The sequence below is a fragment of the Arachis hypogaea genome, chromosome 16 (genome assembly GCF_003086295.3).
Source record: "Arachis hypogaea cultivar Tifrunner chromosome 16, arahy.Tifrunner.gnm2.J5K5, whole genome shotgun sequence".
NCBI lineage: Eukaryota > Viridiplantae > Streptophyta > Magnoliopsida > Fabales > Fabaceae > Arachis > Arachis hypogaea.
In genome coordinates, this window is record NC_092051.1 from 3,239,641 (window position 1) to 3,252,133 (window position 12,493).

Sequence of the window (12,493 nt, forward strand, 5' to 3'; positions counted from 1 at the left end):
GGACTCCCTTTTATGCGTTGGGACGCCAGCTACTCCCTTGTGGGCGTTGAACGCCAGGAATAGGGCTGGTGACTGGAGTTGAATGCTAGTTTTGAGCCTTCATTTTCGAAGCAAAGTATGGACTAATATATATTTCTGAAAAGCCCTGGATGTTAGCTTTCCATAGCCATTGAGAGCACACAATTTGGACTTTTGTAGCTCCAGAAAAGCTCCTTCGAGTGCACAAAGGTCAGATACCGATAGCATCTGCAGTCCTTTCTCTATCTCTAAATCAGACTTTTGCTCAAGCTCGTCAATTTCAGCCAGAAAATACCTGAAATCACCATAAAATACACAAACACAAAGTAGAATCCAAAAATATAAAATTTTCACTAAAACCTAGGAAAATATAATAAAACTTAAACATAACATAATGAAAACTATATGAAAATGATGCCAAAAAGCGTATAAAATATCCGCTCATCAGAACACCAAACTTAAACTATTTTTTGTCCCCAAGCAACCAAAAACAAAGTAGGATAAAAAGAAGAGAAGGATACAACGAATCTCAAAGTTTTCAATGAAGATCAGTTTCAATTAGATGAGCGGGACTAGTAGCTTTTTGCTTCTGAATAGTTTTGGCATCTCACTTTCCATTAAGCTCAGAATAGTTGGCATCTTTTATTCTGGAACTCAGAATTTAGATGATATTACTGATTCTCCTAGTTTAGTTCTTTTTTATTCTTGAACACAGATTCTTTAGAGTCTTGGTCGTGACCCTAAGCACTTTATTTTCTAGTATTACCACCGGATACATAAATGCCACAGACACTTAACTGGGTGAACCCGTTAGGATTGTGATTCAGCTTTGCTAGAATCCCCAGCCAATGGTGTCCAGAGTTCTTAAGAACACTCTTTGCTTTGGACCATAACTTTAACTGCTCATTCTCAAGCTTTTCACTTGACACCTTCACACCACAAGCATATAGTTAAGGAAGCAGCTCATTTGAACTGTTTAGGCTAAGATTTTATTTTTTTAGGCCCTATTAACCATTGATGTTCAAAGCCTTGGATCCTTGCTCTTGCCTTTTGGTTTAAAGAGCTATTGGATTTTTGCTCTTGCCTTTTGGTTTAAAGAGCTACTGGCTTTTTCTTTTTATTTTTATTTATTTCTTTTTCTGCTTGCTTCTCTCTTTTTTTTCGCATATATATTTTTTATTTTTGCATTTTGCTACTTTTTCTTGCTTCAAGAATCAATTTTTGCATTTTTCAGATTACCAATAATACTTCACTTTTATCATCATTCTTTCAAGAGCCAATATTCTTACTCCAACATCAAATATGCACTATTCATTCATGCATTCAGAAAACAAAAGCAATGCCACCACATCAAAATAATTAAACTATTCTTAATATATAACTCAAAATTCTTGCATTTTACTTCTCTTTTTCAATTAAATTTTTCTTTTAATCAAGGTGAGAGATGCATGGAATATTTCATAACTTTAAGGCATAAGACAAAGATAATCATGCACTAGAAATAGATAATAAAACAAAATACATGGAAAATGGAAAAATAACATGGGAAACAGTGGATTAAGGGAACGAATCCACTTTAGTGATGGCGGCTACTACTCTTTTTGGAGGGTCCAATGGAGTGCTTGATTTCTTCTATGTCACGCCCCTGCCTCTGTTGTTCTTCCCTCATGGTTCTTTGTTCTTCCCTCATGGCCCTTTGATCTTCTCTTATGTCATGGAGGATGGTGGAATGTTCTTGATGTCCCATCCTTAGTTGATCCATGCTGGAGCTTAATTCTCCTAGAGAAGTGTGCAATTGGTCCTAATAGCCTTGGAGAGGAAAATGCATCCCTTGAGGCATCTCAGGGATTTCTTGTTGAGGCAGCTCCACATACTCTTGCTGTGGTCCATGTGTTGGCTCTCTAGTTTACTTCATCCTTCTTTTAGTGATGGGCTTGTCCTCTTCAATGGAGATGTCTTCTTCTATGAGAATTCCAGCTGAATTGCATAGGTGACAAATAAAGTGGGGAAAAGCCAAACTTGCTAAGGTGGAAGGCTTTTCAGCTTTCTTGTATAACTCTTGAGGTATTACCTCATGTACCTCCACCTCACTTTCAATCATGATACAATAAATCATGATGGCTCTGTCAATGGTCATTTCTTACCGATTTCTAGTAGGGATGATAGAACATTGGATGAATTCCAACTATCCTCTAGCTACAGGCTTGAGGTCAAGCCTTCTCAATTGGATAGGTTTGCCTTGAGCATCCCTCTTCCATTGAGCTCCTTTCACACAAATGTCTGAAAGGACTTGGTCCAACCTCTGATCAAAATTGACTCTCCTAGTGTAAGGATGTGAGTCTCCTTGCATCATTGCCAAATGGAGCGCCAACCTTACACTTTCTGGGCTGAAATCCAAGGGTCGCCCTCGGACCATGGTGCTCCAATTTTTGGGATGTGGGTTCACACTAGTGTCATGGTTTTTAGTAACCCATGCATTTGCATATAACTCTTGTACCATCAAGATCCCAACTTCCGGTATAGGATTGGTTAGGACTTTCCAACCTCTCCTCCGGATTTCTCTTCGGATCTCCAGATACTCATTCTTTTTTAGCTTAAAGGGGACTTCAGAAATCACCATTTTCTTTGCCACTACTTCATAGAAGTGGTCTTGATGAGCTTTGGTGATGAATCTTTCCATCTCCCAAGATTTGGAAGTGGAAACAACTGCTTTCCCTTTCCTCTTTCTAGAGAATTCTCTGACTTCCGGTACCATAAGTGTGAATGGGAAGCAAAAAAGCAAGGCTTTTCCAACACTAAAATTAAAATTTTTGCTCGTCCTCAAGCAAAATAAGAATAAAAGAGGAGAAGAAGAAGAAGAGGAAAGATTGGAAAAAGAGGGAAAGAGGGTTCAGGTAAGGGGGTTTTTAGTGTATCAAAGTTGTGTGGATGAAGGGTAGGAAGAAGGGGTATTTATAAGGGTGGGATAGGGTAGGGTTCGAATGAAAATGAGGGAATTGGGTGGAAAATTTTGAATCTGAAGTGGGTGCGGGTTGGTGGGAGTTATGATGGTTTTAGGAAGAGGTATGGATGTGATTGGTTAAGGGTTTATAGGGAAGAGTGTATGGGGAAGAGTGAAAGTAAGAGAGAAAATAAGGTGGGATAAGTGGAGACTCTGCGGGATCCACTGATCCTGGCTGGCGTTCAATGCTAGCTTGATACTCCTCTTAGGGCGTTGAATGCCCTTGAGGGTGTGCCTTCCTGGCGTTCAACGCTAGGTCTGTGCTTTTGTTGGGGCGTTGAACGCCCAGTCTGTGCCCCTGGCTGGCGTTCAACACTAGCTTCAGGCTCCCTGGCTGGCGTTCAACGCCAGCAATGTGTTCCTCATGGGCATTGAACACCCTCTCTGCCCCCTTGTCTGGCGTCTAACGCTAGCAAGGTCTCTACTCCAGGGTGTTTTGTTTCCAGCTCTTGACTGTTTCTGTTTCTGTTTCTGTTCTAGCTACTGCACATGATCATAAACTTAAACAAATATGAAAATTAAACTAAAATAAATAAAATAAACTTAATAAAAGACAGAAATAACTTTAATTATGGTTGGGTTTCTTCCCAACAAGCGCTTCTTTAACGTCACTAGCTTGACGGTTAGCTCCTTACGGAGATGGATAGGGGCTTAGAATTTCGCCCCTTACGGAGATGGATAGGGGCTCAAAATTTCACCCCTTACAGTGAACTTCTTGTCTGTGCTCTCATGGATAAGTTTCACATGTTCCAGAGACAGGATCCTATTCACAGTATGTGGAATGATTGGGTTGTCAGTGAAGACAACTCTCATGCCCAGTGAGAGGCCTTCAGTTGGGATCTTTTTGTCCCTCCAGCCTTTAGGTACTTTCTTCTTAGTACCTTTATTCTCAGTGCTTGATGATGGCTTCCCAACACCAAACTTAGAGTTGGTGTCTGGGGGCTCTGTATAACTTTGCACTGAGAAAGAGGATTGGAACACTAGGTGTTGCACAACTATCTCTCTTTTGTCAAAGGGAGAGTTAGGGTTAGGCATCTTAAACAAGATGTGGTCCTCCCATAACTGTAGAATCATCTCTCCCTTTGCTACATCAATGATGGCATTGGCAGTGGCTAGGAAGGGTCTTCCAAGGATGATGGATTCATCCTCTTCTTCCCCAGTATCCAGAATTATGAAATCTACAGGGATGTAAAGCTAAGACATCCTCTACACGACCATAAGCCTTTTTTATTGACTTATCTGCCATCTCTAGTGAGATTCTTGCAGCTTGCACCTCAAAGATTACTAACCTCTCCATTACAGAGAGTGGCATAAGGTTTATACTTGACCCTAGGTCACACAGAGCCTTCTCAAAGGTAATGGTGCCTATGGTGCAAGGAATCAGAAAGCGTCCGGGATCCGGCAACTTCTGAGGTAGTTTCTGCTGAACCAAGGCATTGAGTTCCTTGGTGAGCATTGGAGGTTCTTCCTCCAATGTCTCTATGCCAAATAGCATGGCATTCAGCTTCATCAGAATTCCTAGGTACCGAGCAACTTGCTCTTCCCTATTTTCCTCTTCCTCATCAGAGGAAGAGTACTCTTCAGATTCTATGATCTTCAACCAAGCATTCAAGCGAACTTCAAAGGGCTCCTCATGAACCTTTGGTTCTATCAGTTCTTTAATAGAAGAGTTCTCAGTGGGCTTAGGGTTGCCAACTACCCCTATTATGGCATTTAATGCCAGGACTTGTGTTTCTTTGGGCGTTGAACGCCCAGCTTGTATACCTTCACTGGCATTCAACGCTAGATTTTGTGCTGTCTTGGGCATTGAATGCCTAGTAAGGACCTCCTTACTGGCGTTCAACGCTAGTGATGATACCTCTATGGGCGTGATGAGCGGATAATTTATACGCTTTTTGGCATTGTTTTTAGTATGTTTTTAGTAGAATCTGGTTACTTTTAGGGATGTTTTCATTGGTTTTTATGTTAAAATCACATTTCTGGACTTTACTATGAGTTTGTGTGTTTTTCTGTGATTTCAGGTATTTTCTGGCTGAAATTGAGGGACTTGAGCAAAAATCAGATTCAGAGGTTGAAGAAGGACTGCTGATGTTGTTGGATTCTGACCTCCCTACACTCAAAGTGGATTTTCTGGAGCTACAGAACTCGAAATGGCGCGTTTCCAATTGCGTTGGAAAGTAGACATCCAGGGCTTTCCAGCAATGTATAATAGTCCATACTTTGGCCAAGAATTGACGACGTAAACTGGCGTTTAACGCCAGCCTTCTACCCAAATCTGGCGTCCAGCGCCAGAAAAGGAGCCAAAACCAGAGTTGAACGCCCAAACTGGCACAAAAGCTGGCGTTCAACTCCACAAATGGCCTCTGCACGTGGAACACTCAGGCTCAGCCCAAACACACACCAAGTGGGCCCAGGAAGTGGATTTATGCATCAATTACTTACTCATGTAAACCCTAGTAGCTAGTTTATTATAAATAGGACCTTTTACTATTGTATTAGGCATCTTTGGACGCCTGGTTCTTAGATCAGAGGGGCTGGCCATCTCGGCCATGCCTGGACCTATCACTTATGTATTTTTAACGGTAGAGTTTCTACACTCCATAGATTAAGGTGTGGAGCTCTGCTGTTCCTCAAAGATTAATGCAAGTACTACTGTTTTCTATTCAAGTCATCTTATTTCGCTTCTAAGATATCCATTCGCACTCAAGAACGTGATGAAGGTGATGATTATGTGTGACGCTCATCACCATCTCCCCTATGAACACGTGCCTGACAAACACTTCCGTTCTACATGAAATAAGCTAGAATGAATATCTCTTAGATCTCTTAACCGGAATCTTCGTGGCGTAAGCTAGAATGATGGCGGCATTCAAGAGAATCCGGAAGGTCTAAACCTTGTCTGTGGTATTCTGAGTAGGATTCAATGATTGAATGACTGTGATGAGCTTCAAACTCGCGAGTGCTGGGCGTTAGTGACAGACGCAAAAGGAGGGTGAATCCTATTCCAGCATGATCGGGAACCGACAGATGAATAGCCGTGCCGTGACAGGGTGCGTGAGCATATTATTCACTGAGAGGAGGGGATGTAGCCACTAACAACGGTGATGCCCTTGCAGAAAGCCAGCCATGGAAAGGAGTAAGACTGATTGGATGAAGATAGCAGGAAGGCAGAGGTTCAGAGGAACGAAAAGCATCTCCATTCGCATATCTGAAATTCCTACCAATGATTTACATAAGTATCCCTATCCCTTTTCTAGTATTTATTATTCGAAAACTCCATTATCACTTTATATCCGCCTGACTGAGATTTACAAGGTGACCATAGCTTGCTTCATACCAACAATCTCCGTGGGATTCGACCCTTACTCACGTAAGGTATTACTTGGACGACCCAGTGCACTTGCTGGTTAGTTGTATCGAAGTTGTGACAGACTGTAAAACTAGATCAGAGTATCTGGCCTAAGAAGCCATTACCAGAGATCACAATTTCGTGCACCAAGTTTTTGGCGCCGTTGCCGGGGATTGTTCGAGTTTGGACAACTGACGGTTCATCTTGTTGCTCAGATTAGGTAATTTTCTTTTTGTTTTCTTTTCAAAAAATTTTCAAAAATCTTTCAAAAATTCTTCTTTGTTTTCGAAAAAAAAAAAGTTTTCAAAAAAAGAAAAAAAAATGTTTTCAAAAATAAATTATTCTATGGCTTCAAAATTTTTAAGAATGAACTCTAGTGTTTCATGAAATATGTTGAATCATATCTGGCTGTAAAGCCATACCCAAACTACTTTGGGATTGGTATTCAACTAATCACTCCAGCCCATGTAATTATATGCTAAAGCTTGGCTGGCTGTTAAGCCATGCCAGACCCTTTGATTGGAGCTTTAAGACTAACATGGCAAGATTCCTGGAATTCATATTAAAAATTTTGGAATCCTTATTTTTTCTTTTTCTAAATAATTTTTCGAAAAATATAAAATAAAAATCAAAAAAAATTAGAAAATCATAAAAATCAAAAATATTTTTGTGTTTCTTGTTTGAGTCTTGAGTCATATCATAAGTTTGGTGTCACTTGCATATGCATCTTGCATTTTTCGAAAATATCATGCATTAATAGTATTCTTCATGATCTTCAAGTTGTTCTTGGTAAGTCTTCTTGTTTGATCTTGATGATTTTTTTTTGTTTTGAATCTTTTATTGTTTTTCATATGCATTCTTGAATTCTTAGTGTCTAAGCATTAAAGAATTCTAAGTTTGGTGTCTTGCATGTTTTCTTTGCATTAAAATTTTTCAAAATTATGTTCTTGATGTTCATCTTGACATTCATAGTGTTCTTGGTGTTCATCTTGACATTCATAGCATTCTTGCATGCATCACATGTTTTGATCTAAAAATTTCATGCATTGCATAATTTTCATGTTTTTCATAAAAATTTTAAAAATCAAAAAAATATCTTTCCTTTTTTTTCTCTCATCAAATTCGAAAATTTGGATTGACTTTTTCAAAAAATTTTAAAATCAAGTTGTTTCTTATGAGTCAAATCAAATTTTCAATTTGAAAATCTTATCTTTTTCAAAATCTTTTTCAAAATTCATGGTTATTTTCGAAAATTCCAAAAAAATAATTTTCAAAAACCTTTTTCTTATTTTATATCATAATTTTCGAAAATAACATAATCAATTAATGTTTTGATTCAAAAATTTGAAGTTTGTTGCTTGCTTGTTAAGAAAGATTCAAACTTTAAGTTCTAGAATCATATCTTGTGATTTCTTATGAATCAAGTCATTAATTGTGATTTTAAAAATCAAATCTTTTTCAAAAACTAATTTCTATCATATCTTTTCAAAAATATCTTCTTATCTTATCTTTTTCAAAATTTGATTTCAAAATATCTTTTCTAACTTCCCAACTTCTTATCTTTTCAAATTTGTTTCAACTAACTAACTAACTTTTTGTTTGTTTCTTAACTTTTTCAAAACTACCTAACTAACTCTCTCTCTCTAATTTTCGAAAATATCTTCCCTCTTTTTCAAAAAATTTCTTTTTTATTAACTAATTATTTTTATTTTTTATATAAAAAAAAATTTCGAAAAAAAATACTAACCTTTTTCAAAAACTATTTTCAAAAATCACTAACTCTTTTTCAAAAATTGTTTTCGAAAATTCACTTCCCCCTCTCATCTTCTTCTATTTGTTTATTGATATACTAACATCTTTCCTTCAACTCTTCAAAAATCCGAACCCCCTCTCTCTCTGAGTTCAGATTCTCTTCCCTTCCTTTCTTCTACTAACACAAGGATCCCTATACTGTGGTATAAAGGATCCATATTATTATTACTATTTTTTCTGTGCCATCTTCTTTGTCATATGAGCAGGAGCAAGGACAAGAACATTCTTGCTAAAGCAGATCCAGAACCTGAAAGGACTCTGAAGAAAAAAATTAAGAGAAGCTAAAATACAACAATCCAGAGAAAACCTTTCAGAAATTTTTGAACAGGAAGAGGAGATGGCAGCCGAAAATAATAGTAATGTAAGGAAGATGCTTGGTGACTTTACTGCACCTAATTCCAATTTACATGGAAGAAGCATCTCCATTCCTGCCATTGGAGCAAACAACTTTGAGCTTAAACCTCAATTAGTTTCTCTAATGCAGCAGAACTGCAAGTTTCATGGACTTCCATCTGAAGATCCTTTTCAGTTCTTAACTGAATTCTTGCAGATATGTGATACTGTTAAGACTAATGGAGTAGATCCTGAAGTCTACAGGCTCATGCTTTTCCCTTTTGCTGTAAGAGACAGAGCTAGATTATGGTTGGATTCTCAACCCAAAGACAGCCTGAACTCATGGGATAAGCTGGTCACGGCTTTCTTAGCCAAGTACTTTCCTCCTCAAAAGCTGAGCAAGCTTAGAGCTGATGTTCAAACCTTCAGACAGAAAGAATGTGAATCTCTCTATGAAGCTTGGGAAAGATACAAACAGTTGACCAAAAAGTGTCCTTTTGACATGCTTTCAGAATGGACCATCCTGGATATATTCTATGATGGTTTATCTGAGCTATCAAAGATGTCACTGGACACTTCTGCAGGTGGATCCATTCACTTAAAGAAAACGCCTGCAGAAGCTCAAGAACTCATTGACATGGTTGCTAATAACCAGTTCATGTACACTTCTGAAAGAAATCCTGTGAATAATGGGACGCCTATGAAGAAGGGAGTTCTTGAGGTTGATACTCTGAATGCCATATTGGCTCAGAATAAAATATTGACTCAGCAAGTTAATATGATTTCTCAGAGTCTGCATGGAATGCAAGCTGCATCCAACAGTACTCAAGAGGCATCTTCTGAAGAAGAAGCCTATGATCCTGAGAACCCTGCAATAGCAGAGGTAAATTACTTAGGTGAACCTTATGGAAGCACCTATAACTCAACATGGAGAAATCATCCAAATTTCTCATGGAAGGATCAAAAGCCCCAACAAGGCTTTAATAATGGTGGAAGAAACAGGTTTAGCAATAGCAAGCCTTTTCCATCATCCACTCAGCAACAGACAGAGAACTCTGAAAGAAATGCTTCTAATTTAGCAAATCTAGTCTCTGATCTATCCAAGGCCACTGTAAGTTTCATGAATGAAACAAGGTCTTCCATTAGAAATCTGGAAGCACAAGTGGGCCAGCTGTGTAAAAGGATCACTGAAATCCCTCCTAGTACTCTCCCAAGCAATACAGAAGAGAATCCAAAAGGAGAGTGCAAGGCCATTGACATAAGCGCCATGGCCGAACCTGTGAGGAGAGGAGAGGACGTGAATCCCAAGGAGGAAGACCTCCTGGGACGTCCAGTGGTCAATAAGGAGCTTCCCTCTGAGGAACCAAAGGACTCTGAGGCTCATCTAGAGACCATAGAGATTCCATTGAACCTCCTTATGCCCTTCATGAGCTCTGATGAGTATTCCTCTTCTGAAGAGAATGATGATGTTACTGAAGAGCAAACTGCCAAGTTTCTTGGTGCAATCATGAAGCTGAATGCCAAGTTATTTGGCATTGATACTTGGGAAGTTGAACCTCCCTTGTTCATCAATGAACTAAGTGATCTGGATCAACTGACATTGCCTCAGAAGAGACAGGATCTTGGAAAGTTCATAATACCCTGCACCATAGACACCATGGTCTTTAAGGCTCTGTGTGACCTTGGTTCAGGAATAAACCTCATGCCCCTCTCTGTAATAGAGAAACTGGGAATCTATGGGGTGCAAGCTGCTAAAATCTCATTAGAAATGGCAGACAGCTCTAGAAAACAGGCTTATGGACAAGTAGAGGACGTGTTAGTAAAGGTTGAAGGCCTTTACATCCCTGCTGATTTCATAGTCCTGGATACTGGAAAGGAAGAGGATGAATCCATCATCCTAGGAAGACCTTTCCTGGCCACAGCAAGAGCTGTGATTGATGTTGACAGAGGAGAAATAGTCCTCCAATGGAATGAGGACTCCCTTGTGTTTAAAACTCAAGGATCTCCCTCTGCAACCATGGAGAGGAAGCAGAAAAAGCTTCTCTCAAAGCAGAGTCAACCAGAGCCCCCACAGTCAAACTCTAAGTTTGGTGTTGGGAGGCCACAACCAAACTCTAAGTTTGGTGTTGAACTCCCATATCCAAACTCTAAGTTTGGTGTTAGAGAGTCTCAACAAAGCTCTGCACATCTATGAGGCTCCATGAGAGCCCACTGTCAAGCTATTGACATTAAAGAAGCGCTTGTTGGGAGGCAACCCAATGTTTATCTAATTCTTATTTTTATTGTTTTTCATGTTTTCTTAGGTTCATGATCATGTGGAGTCACAAAATAAACAAAAAAATCAAAAACGGAATCAAAAACAGCAGAAGAAAAATCACACCCTGGAGGAGCATCTGTCTGGCGTTCAAACGCCAGAACAGAGCATAGTTCTGGCGCTGAACGCCCAGAATGGGAGCATCCTGGCGCTGAACGCCCAGAACAAGCATGGTTCTGGCGTTCAACGCCAGAAATGGCAGCAAAGGGGCGTTGAACACCCAAAATGGGCACCAACCTGGCGCTGAACGCCCAGAGTTGTGTGCAAGGGCATTTTGCATGCCTAAATTGGTGCAGGGATGTAAATGCCTTGACACCTCAAGATCTGGGACCTCACAGGATCACCTCAGGATCTGTGGACCCCACAGGATCCCCACCTACCTCCACTCACTCTCTTCTCTCTTCTCAATCATCCTCTATTCCCAATAAACACTCTTCCTTATTAACCCTTTACCACTCACATCCAAACACCACTACCTTCAAAATTCAACATCTCTCTCCCACCCAATCCCACCCATATGGCCGAATACACACCTCCATCCATCTCCTCCATATCCTCTTCTTCTTCTTCTATTATTTCTTCTTTTGCTCGAGGGCGAGCAACATTCTAAGTTTGGTGTGGTAAAAGCATAGCTTTTTTGTTTTTTCCATAACCATTGATGGCACCTAAGGCCAGAGAAACCTCTAGAAAGAGGAAAGGGAAGACAAAAGCTTCCATCAAGGGTCTATAGCTCAGTGGTAGAACATTTGACTGCAAATCAAGAGATCCCTGAGATACCTCAGGGGATACATTTTCTTCCACACAATTATTGGAAGCAACTAAGGGTGGAACATCAAGAGCACTCCATCATCCTTCATGAAATCAGAAAAGATCTAAAAGCAATGAAGGAGGAGCAGCCAAGGCAAGGAAGAGACATAGAAGAGCTCAAGGACATCACTAAGGTGGACTCATTCCTTGTTCTTACTTTCTCTGTTTTTTCGTTTCCTATGTTATGTGCTTATCTATGTTTGTGTCTTCATTACATGATCATTAGTAGTTAGTAACTCTGTCTTAAAGTTATGAATGTCCTATGAATCCATCACCTCTCTTAAAATAAAAACTGTTTTAATTCGAAAGAACAAGAAGTACATGAGTTTTGAATTTATCCTTGAACTTAGTTTAATTATATTGATGTGGTGATAATGCTTCTTGTTTTCTGAATGTATGCTTGAACAGTGCATATGTCTTTTGAAGTTGTTGTTTAAGAATGTTAAATATGTTGGCTCTTGAAAAAATGATGACTAGGAGACATGTTATTTGATAATCTGAAAAATCATAAAAATGATTCTTGAAGCAAGAAAAAGCAGCAAAGAACAAAGCTTGCAGAAAAAAAAAATGGGCGAAAAAAAAATAGAAAGAAAAAAGAAAAAGCAAGCAGAAAAAGCCAATAACCCTTAAAACCAAAAGGCAAGGGAAATAAAAAGGATCCCAAGGCTTTGAGCATCAGTGGATAGGAGGGTCTAAAGGAATAAAATCCTGGTCTAAGCGGCTAAACCAAGCTGTCCCTAACCATGTGCTTGTGGCGTGTAGGTGTCAAGTGAAAACTTGAGACTGAGCGGTTAAAGTCAAGGTCCAAAGCAAAAAAAGAGTGTGCTTAAGAACCCTGGACACCTCTAATTGGGGACTT